Below are 8,821 nucleotides of genomic sequence, written 5' to 3'. Positions count from 1 at the left end.
TTTCGTAAAAGACGCAGCACAGTTTGTGCTCTAAACGTCCACTTCCGCCCTTTTTCAGGAAACCAACTCATACTCTTACTGAAAAACCAAAATAGATGCGTACCATCAAGGAAAAAGTAAGGACAGGACAGAAAGGGAGTCACTCGCAACTAACTTATTCCCAGAACATCAGCGTCATATATAACCACAGCGACACTGCGCCGCGCACATCGCCTCACAAGCTCGTCAAAAACCCGCGTAACAAGATTAACTAATCGAAACTGAATCGTATGAAACTAAATTCCCCCCACGCAGAGCACCAGATGTTGTCACTAACACAGCATTCTTTCTTCTTTCTAATATAGTATGCTTCCATATTTCACGCGCTGAGACATCGTTACCTTTCAAGAATCGGAAACACTGGCAAACCAGGCTCACACTTGCAGGAACACAATGCACAGGCAAATGTGCTGAAAGTTTTATTTTTCACCGAAAGTTCGTGCTCCCTCATTCTGTCGTTTATGGACCGGCCTGGTTTGGCGATATATACCCTACCGCAACTAAGCGGGATCTCGTACACCACGCCAACCGAGCAGGCGACAACGGGTCTTGCGTGCCTCTTCCCACACGGGGAGGGCCTCGGTGCAGAAGAAATTCGTGGGCACAGGCTAGCCAACTTGCGGCGGCGCCGAGAACACCAAGGTTACCTGTACCTGTTGGCCACATTCTTAAGGTTGTGAGCAACCTTGTGCACATATGGCATAACCATGGGCCTTTTTTCCATCGGCTGCCTATTTCTTCTCGATCCCTTCAGTTTCTGAAGGAGGGTTTCCGAGACTGCAACAACGACAGAACCAGGGTAGCCGGCTGAATACAGCCTCGTGACCTGATTATTGAAACTTTCCTGCATTCGATGAGGACAAGATTTCACCCAGCGCTCCTTCCAGGCACATGGAAGCAACGGCCCTCTGACAAGTTTCGAATGCGAGGCATCATAAGGAAGAAGTGCCTTGCGTGAACGTGGGCAATATGCGCAACATATGTGCGTCTCCGAGAAAGTGAGACTCAGGTCTAAAAATTGCAGCACACCACCAACAGGAAGTTTGCGTGTCAAGTGCTTTGAGTTGGACTCTGGGTGGTTCGCGCACCGTAGGCTTAAGCTTTGTCAGCGAGCCATAGCGCAGACTACTGAGTTTTGGTGGCAATGTACGCTGAATCACCTCCCGAAGGGTGTCATAAAAAAAGTGCATTGTGGTTCCCGCAAGTGTGAGCCTGGGTTTGCCAGTGTTTCCGTTCTTGGAAAGAGTAACGATGTCTTAGCGCGTGAAATTATGGAAGCATACTATATTAGAAAGAAGAAAGAATGCTGTGTTAGTGACACATCTGTTGCTCTGCGTGGGGGTGAATTTAGTTTCATCGATTCATTTTTCGATTAGTTAATCTTGTTATCGCGGGTTTTTGACGAGCTTGTGAGGCGATGTGCGCGCGCAGGGTCGCTGTGGTTATATATGACGCTGATGTTCTGGGAATAAAGTTAGTTGCGAGTGACGCCCTTTCTGTCCTGTCCTTACTTTTTTCCTTGATGGTACGCGTCTTTTTGGTTTTTCAGTAAGAGTATGATTTGTTTCCTGAAAAATGGCGGAAGTGGACGTTTAGAGCACAAACTGTGCTGCGTCTTTTACGAAACAGCGGGACTGGACGTAAAGGAGTAGTCGATGTTTCCGTTCCGTCGCTCTTTCCGTAAAACATCAGAAAAACGTATGTCTTCTGTAATTCAAGAACACGCATGTAGTGTGCTTCCGTAATTTGTATGCATGACGGACACACTGTCTGAACTTGAATGATACACCACCAGCCACAGGCGCCTACTACAACGGCGCCACCAGCCACGGAGAAGCCCGTGAATGCGCTCACGGTAGACCTGGCCGAGTAGCTAAAGGAGCATGGAATCATGCCGGAGTCTACGCCCCCGCCATCCCCTACGTTCAATCAAGAATACACCATTTCCCGTTAAAGGGGACCATGAGGCGATGCGAAGCCGGAGCACTTGCACGATCGCGTTCCGTTGGCGTTCGTTGGGCATGCTACCGACCTCGCGTCGTGGAACGCGAAGAGGGACGCTACGCGCGTCGTATCTTCCATCTAGCCTGGCCGTTAATTCTCACAGGGCGAGCGGGGAACGCGGTCGACAGGCGGGCGAGAGGGGGGCAGCGTAGGAGAGGAGAGAGAAGGGGAGGGGACGCGCATGCGCTCGAGCATCATCTTGACGCAGAGACTCTTCCGTTACTTCAAGAAGCTCTTTTTTTGCTTCTTTAAGGTGTACAATTCAGAAGAAAGCCTCCTGTTGTCTGCCTCGAGTGCTTCGATGCTTTGCCCCTTCAAATCTGTCTGCATACCAGTATGAGCTGGAAAAAGAAAAAAAAAAGCTGAACTGAATTGAAGATTCACAGTAGGAAATATTACCAAATTTTGTTGCAAACCTACTTTTGCCTGACTCCGAATCCGAAGTGGAAACTGGAAGCTCCATTCCACATTCCGGCTGACTTTCCGTGCTCGCTTAGTTTTCTGGCGGGGACTCAGTCGCCAGCGGAGACTGCTGCACTGCTACGCTGGCTGCGGCAGTGGCCCTTTCTTTTTTTCTTTTTTTTTTGCTGCGCTCCTTCGAGCGCTTGAACCCTCGCTACGTCTGTCACTGGTCTGCCACTACCATGACCCAGATGCTGCGTCGGAGCCCAGTCAGGGTTTGCATCGTCCATCAACTGCGAAAGCCTGCCTGAAAACTGAGAGATACGACGGCGAGACTTACAGCAACGCACCTTCGTTTTTTAGCGGTACACGGTGAGGTTGCACATGCGAAGCAGGAGCTAAATGAGCGTGCAGCACACGTAGACTGCAGACGAGGATAGTTGACGTCCTGCTGAAAAGAGCGAAAAGCGTACGTAAAGAGCAATCGATCGAGTACTCTTAAGCAAGCATGCAATGTGAAGTAACAGAAGCGAGCGCCCAAGCCGCAGACGTAAACAGCGCACGAGATCTCCCCCGCGCGCGCATCGCAATGAATGGCATGCCTTGCAGATATCAATTTGTGAATGCATGCTGGTGTGCATTTTCCTTACCTGTGATGAAGTAGCGACCGCAGACACGGACATTTTCCAGATTCTTTAGGTCTTTTCTATTAATACTAGCAAGCCAGAGACCCCTGCGTTTTTCGGAGGGAATCCTCGTCCTTTCACACTGCCGAGTGAATATTTTGGGCAAACTGTGCAATCTAACGTCTGTTCCATCGCAGCTGGCCCTCTTTGCACTCTTGCTTCTTGCTCGGCAAGCAAATATTGCTCATATGGGCATGATTGCGACCGAAACAAAGAACACGGGGAGGCGCGTACACAGCCGTTTGCACGGCAACCCGACTCGTCGTATGCTCGTTGGTACCGAGCGATGGTGAACGTTGTATCGGAAGCCGCCGGAAGCGACGCGGAAACAGTTCAATCGGTAGTTTCTGAAGGCGCTTTACGACTTCCAAGCATGTTCGGGGCTTCATACAATAAATAAAAAGCTGGGTACTTGAACATAATGGATGGTTAGCTCTGGGCTAAAGATAGCCTAAGTGACTACAGTCGCGGACGGATTTTTCGGGCTCCAAAAGTAGGGACTTGATGGATATTTCGGACTTCATAAATGCACCGTCAAGGTTTCCATACCACGAATATATTTTAGCAGCTGATTTTTCGGACGAATTGACGCCCTAAAATTTGATTTTTCGGACTGAATCGCTCGTTTTGAGCCACGCCGCTTGATTTTCAAAGTCGCCATGTTGGATTTTTTGCTGTATTGGTCAAGTTTGGCTTCCAGTGGTGAGTTCTGTTGCCTCCCAGATTGGGAGCGCGCGCAATGTTCCTGTTTTGGAGGCTATGTTCGCTCTTCCTAGGTTGGCAAAACGCCCTAGGAGACGCAACTTTTCTGTTTTAGTCAGCCTTATCGTCGATCATTAATACGCTGGTAGGGTTTTCTTGGTGCGTTTATTTTTCCGGTTGTCAATCTGCACGTGGTCGTGTTGCTCGTGTGTCAGATGTTTTTGAGCCATCGTGAGCGTCACATGTGCTCTGCCGTTGCGGTTGCCCAGTGGTTAAGTTGTTTGTCTACTGACCTGAAACACTCGGGTTCGACCGCGGCCTCGGCGGTCGCGTTTCGATGGAGCAAAATGCTGGAGGCTCGCGTACTGTGCAATGTCAGTGCGGGTTAAAGAACCCTAGACCGCCTCGTTAAATCTCACAAACCAAACGAGATGTAGCGTGCATCTTTTTGTGACCGGCGTCAAATTTTGTTTGCTTGGTGCCGTGGAGCCACCAACTGTGCCGCCTGCAACGATCGGCGGCAGCGATCGCCAACTTGCTGATAACGTTACTGTGGCCAAAATCCAACCAAATCTGTTCCTCCCCAAGCGTAGCATGAAGCATGACATTATTTGAAATGTTTTGGGCTGCTATAATCCAAATAAACTTCATTTTCATGTCTTGGCAACTTATTCGGACTGTTCCATTTTGAGGGTTTTTCGCGGTCCACGCCACATCCGCAAAATCGGTTGGCGACTGTATAGGCTATTATGAATAGTATGCATTCAGTACAATTCACTTGCAACGCATCTCTTTTGAAGCCTCGCCTAAATTACTTGGGACAACTTGTATAGCTTAGGTCAGCCCAGCAACCCGACGTGTTGTTAAATGTGCTTTATCATATTTACATTCTGAATTTAGTGGCATGGCTGTATGGGGCCGTAATCATGTGAAATGAAAGAATAACGTAGCATTTAGGATGCAACCGGTAAAAATAACTTTACTTTGTTGACACTTCTGGGCGCATGGATGTTGCGCTCACATTGAGATCCAGGGATTGCACATGTATAATTCTGCTTCATCAAGTGTACCCACTCTTTATTGGGCAAATGAAGCAGGATTGGAGTTACAGCTGTATTCTTGCCGCACTGCTTCTGCCAAATTAATGTAGACTACTGAAATTGTCGACAATTTGTGTAGATTTTTGAAATATCTACCAATTCCCCTGTGCGTAAATATTATGCAAACTTCCTTAGACGATCAGCTTATGTCTAGTAGAAGCACATGTGTTTATGCCTCATTAGTATAACGCTTCTGGAGCAGTTACAAGCCCCATCTCTGCATGGCTTCAGTACTACGTTGGGTACCTTCATCATTTTGGACATTTACGTGTGGTTGGGCATTTACGTGCTCAGTGCTGAGCTTGTTTTCTTTTTTTATTGCACACTGTCAGGAGCAGGTATAAAAGCATGACAGTTAATCACATGCTCCGAGCATTGCAACTGAGCCCTCCACGCAAGCTTCGTTACGTTTGAGACCACTTGTGACATTCAGAATTAATTGAAAGAGACGAGGCAAAAAGGCCGTGATGTAAAAAAAGTAGCGCAGCGAATGTCTTGCCTGAACATTGACAAGTGCAAGGAGTTTAGCTGATGACAGTTGTCTTTTCCTGCAAGTGCATCACTTATATGTAGGGGTGTGCAAATATTCGAAAGTTTCGAATATTCGTCGAATATTACATTGAAAATATTCGTATTCGATTCGAAAATCGTGTATTCGAAAAGTTCCGAATATTCGATAACTTCGCAAATTCGAAAAATTCAAATACGCGATTCAATTATCATGCATAAAATAACTCGTTTTCCACATTTCTGCGGCGTTCGTATAGCTAAAAACGTTGCCGAGAGGAGCGATAAACATCGTAAGTACACGGAGGCACGATATCTGCCTGCGACGAGCGCCGCAATACCTATGATTTATTGATGGTGCATATCCGACGTGCAGCGCTGTTGGCGATCATGTAACCGTACATTTTCAATATTATGCGGCCGTAACGTGCCGCACTACCACTCGTTCACTATGCGGGACCACTTCTGAAGAAAGACAGTGACCCACGTGACTGGTGGCGGACTGTTGAGATACCCCAGTCTGGCAAAGCTTTGCCCCATGTAACTCCCTATAACAGCCACTTCCATTCCAAGCGAGCGTGCCTTTTGTGCCTTTTCAGTGGCAGGGGGGGCGGGGGGGAGGGGACGAGGGTTGTCTCTGTTACAAGGGAGCGCCTGCTGCCTGATAATGTGGAGCAACTCATATTTCTTCATGATAACATGTGTTCATTACTTTCATTGTGCCGTGATATTTGCTTGTGTTGTGATGTGCATTGTGCTAGCCTGGACATTGTGTTCTGGAGATAGCAGTGTATGTTGTGTTGCCAGTCAGGCTGTTAATGTTTTTTTTTTTTAAATAGCTACATGTTAAATAACATATTGTTACTCTGGAGGCATTTTTCCTTTGATATTCGATATTCGATTCGATATTCGAAGGTGCATATTCGTATTCGATTCGTATTCGAAAAATTTGACATTCGCACACCCCTACTTATATGAAATCCTAAAAATGAAATTTTTGTTTACTTTTGCCGATTTATTAACTACAGCTAGCACAGAGTGACAACAGGAAAAAGCACACCTTATGAAAACTGCATGCTTGATTTGTGTAAGCTATCATTCAACATGCAGCAACAGCTCCCTCTTATTGTGTGAATTAGACGGCAACCCTTATTACACTGCTATATGCCTCCTCCCTAGGTCTTTTTGCTTGGCATGATGGGACAGTCACCTTGCACGAAAAACACTAACACTGCACCATGCGTTTAGAACAAGCAGGACTGGAATGTCTTGTCGCCTTTATCCGCTTGAACATTTCTTGCATGTGATCAAACGCAGTGATGGAAGTGCTGCTCCAATTGCTCCAAACTGCTCCAAAAGAAAAAATGCTGCTCCATGTTGCTCCAAACTGTAATTTTTGTGAGTAACTGCTCCGGATCTGCTCCGAAATGGCGCTGGTAAACTGAAAACAATGAACATTAAGCACATGATGGTCCAGCGAGCCTAAACGAAACAAAAAACAAGCTGTCTACTCTCATTCTATGCTCACAGACAGCTTTTCTTGGCAATGAAGAGAAGGCTGCAGAGCCAAACTACGCGTGTGCTCAGGCACGTATTGCTTTGCTGTATTACAGACTATAAACTGTTGTACGTGATTGGTTTCTTTTATAATTTGGGGCTCAGCTTTATCGGTTTTATATCATTTCTGCCACAAGTCCCCGTAAATTTAATTATATAGCTCATCTTAGTGTTCAGTGAGCACCCATCTCCTTAATTATTTGTTTTTGTGCAATTCGCAGTGATAATTGTGTGTGGAATATGTTTAATAATAAGTATTAATATTTATGAGATGCTTAAATAATGCGTTAAACTCCAGGAGTCGTTTGGAATAGTTTGCCATCTGCTCCAAAAATGCCAATAGCTGCTCCAAACTAGCGTTTTTTCTGCTCCAGAATGTGCTCCAAAAAGCAAAGTGTCGCTGCCATCACTGCAAACGTAACCACTCGTCAGCCTGATGCTCCCATTTATGGACTGGAAGAAAATAGAAGAAACACTCCCCGGTTGAAAAAAATCTTCTGAAGCAAACTCTTTTGGTGACCCTTGTTCAGGGTTTCGAGCTCCTGCAGCTTGACTTGCATTTACTCGCAATTTCGGCAGCCTGACTTTGCCTCCTGCTGCTCGTCATGGGTGCTTTTTCTGAGCGATGCGAGCTCCTCTTCAATTTGGGAAGCCTTTGTTGCAATACAACGTAGTCCCTCCTTTGGCATCATGTGCTTTTCCCCGCCGCATTCAGAAAGCAAGTCCTCCTCGTGCTTTTGCTGGACAGCCTCTGACCTTTTTTTTTGGTTCCGGGACCTGCATATCAAAATCCAAATCAAAGATGAAAATCGACCTTATGACTGATAAAGTTCTCGAAAGAAAGTCAATATCGCCACACGCGCTCCTTTGTTTTTGTTTTTTCCTTACCGCCCTCTTACACCTGTTACTACTTCCTTGGGCAAACCGCGCCAGAATGTATCGGGAACGTTCCATATTATTTTAGGATCATCTGTGAGGCTTGAGCGCGGAAACACGAACAGCGGAGTCTGCTGGAACTAACGCGGCCACCAGCGATAAGCTTGGAATGTTCGATGCCGCATGTATGAATGCCGACGCACCTTATCGCAGATCAGATTACTGACGGCCGATGCCCTGTTCGCCGCTATCAGTGTACAGCGTAAATTGCTTGTACCTTGCCTTTTCATTTTTCCGTGCACAGGTTCCCCCAAATAAAAAGTTTAGTCCTGAACAAGCCGACTGCTGGCTTCGTCCGCGTCACGACCCCGTGGGAATATCACAATAGCAGGAGCGGCAGAGCACGGCGAACTTTTAAGCACTTTTCGGGCAGAGCATGTTGAATTTGGAGCAGAACACCGCAAACATGCCGCAGATCTCTGAAGTAATAGCGAATTGCACTTCGGTCCTTCCTTTTTCATATTTACCTTTACAGCTGTAGATGCAACTTCTAAGGTTTCAAAAGGGATATTCCAATTTTTATTTGTTATCATATACGGCGAATGCCAGCAATTAGAGCACCCATTGGTGTAAACGAGTACGTGTTGAAGTCATGCAGATTCTGCTCCCATTGGTGTTCAACCGGGTCCTTCAGTACTGATGGTCAACGAGTGCCAAAAGTATCATGCTCTACCTGCATGAGAAAGGAAATCAAAATCTGCGTAAAGCCAAATTTGCTACTTATCGCAGTAAAATGGCTGATTCCTTCAAGCGTGTTATTTCATTTGAGAATCTCGCGCTCATTAGTGATTGCAAAAACTTGGCAGCACGTTGGCTACAACCTATGAGTAAATGTAAACTTTGCCCACTGCATTCGCTCTCCCACGCAAAAAGAATTTGCATATATGC

This window comes from Rhipicephalus sanguineus, chromosome 4 (assembly GCF_013339695.2).
Source record: "Rhipicephalus sanguineus isolate Rsan-2018 chromosome 4, BIME_Rsan_1.4, whole genome shotgun sequence".
Lineage (NCBI taxonomy): Eukaryota > Metazoa > Arthropoda > Arachnida > Ixodida > Ixodidae > Rhipicephalus > Rhipicephalus sanguineus.
The sequence above is the reverse complement of the archived record's forward strand: the minus strand, read 5'-3'. Positions refer to the sequence as shown.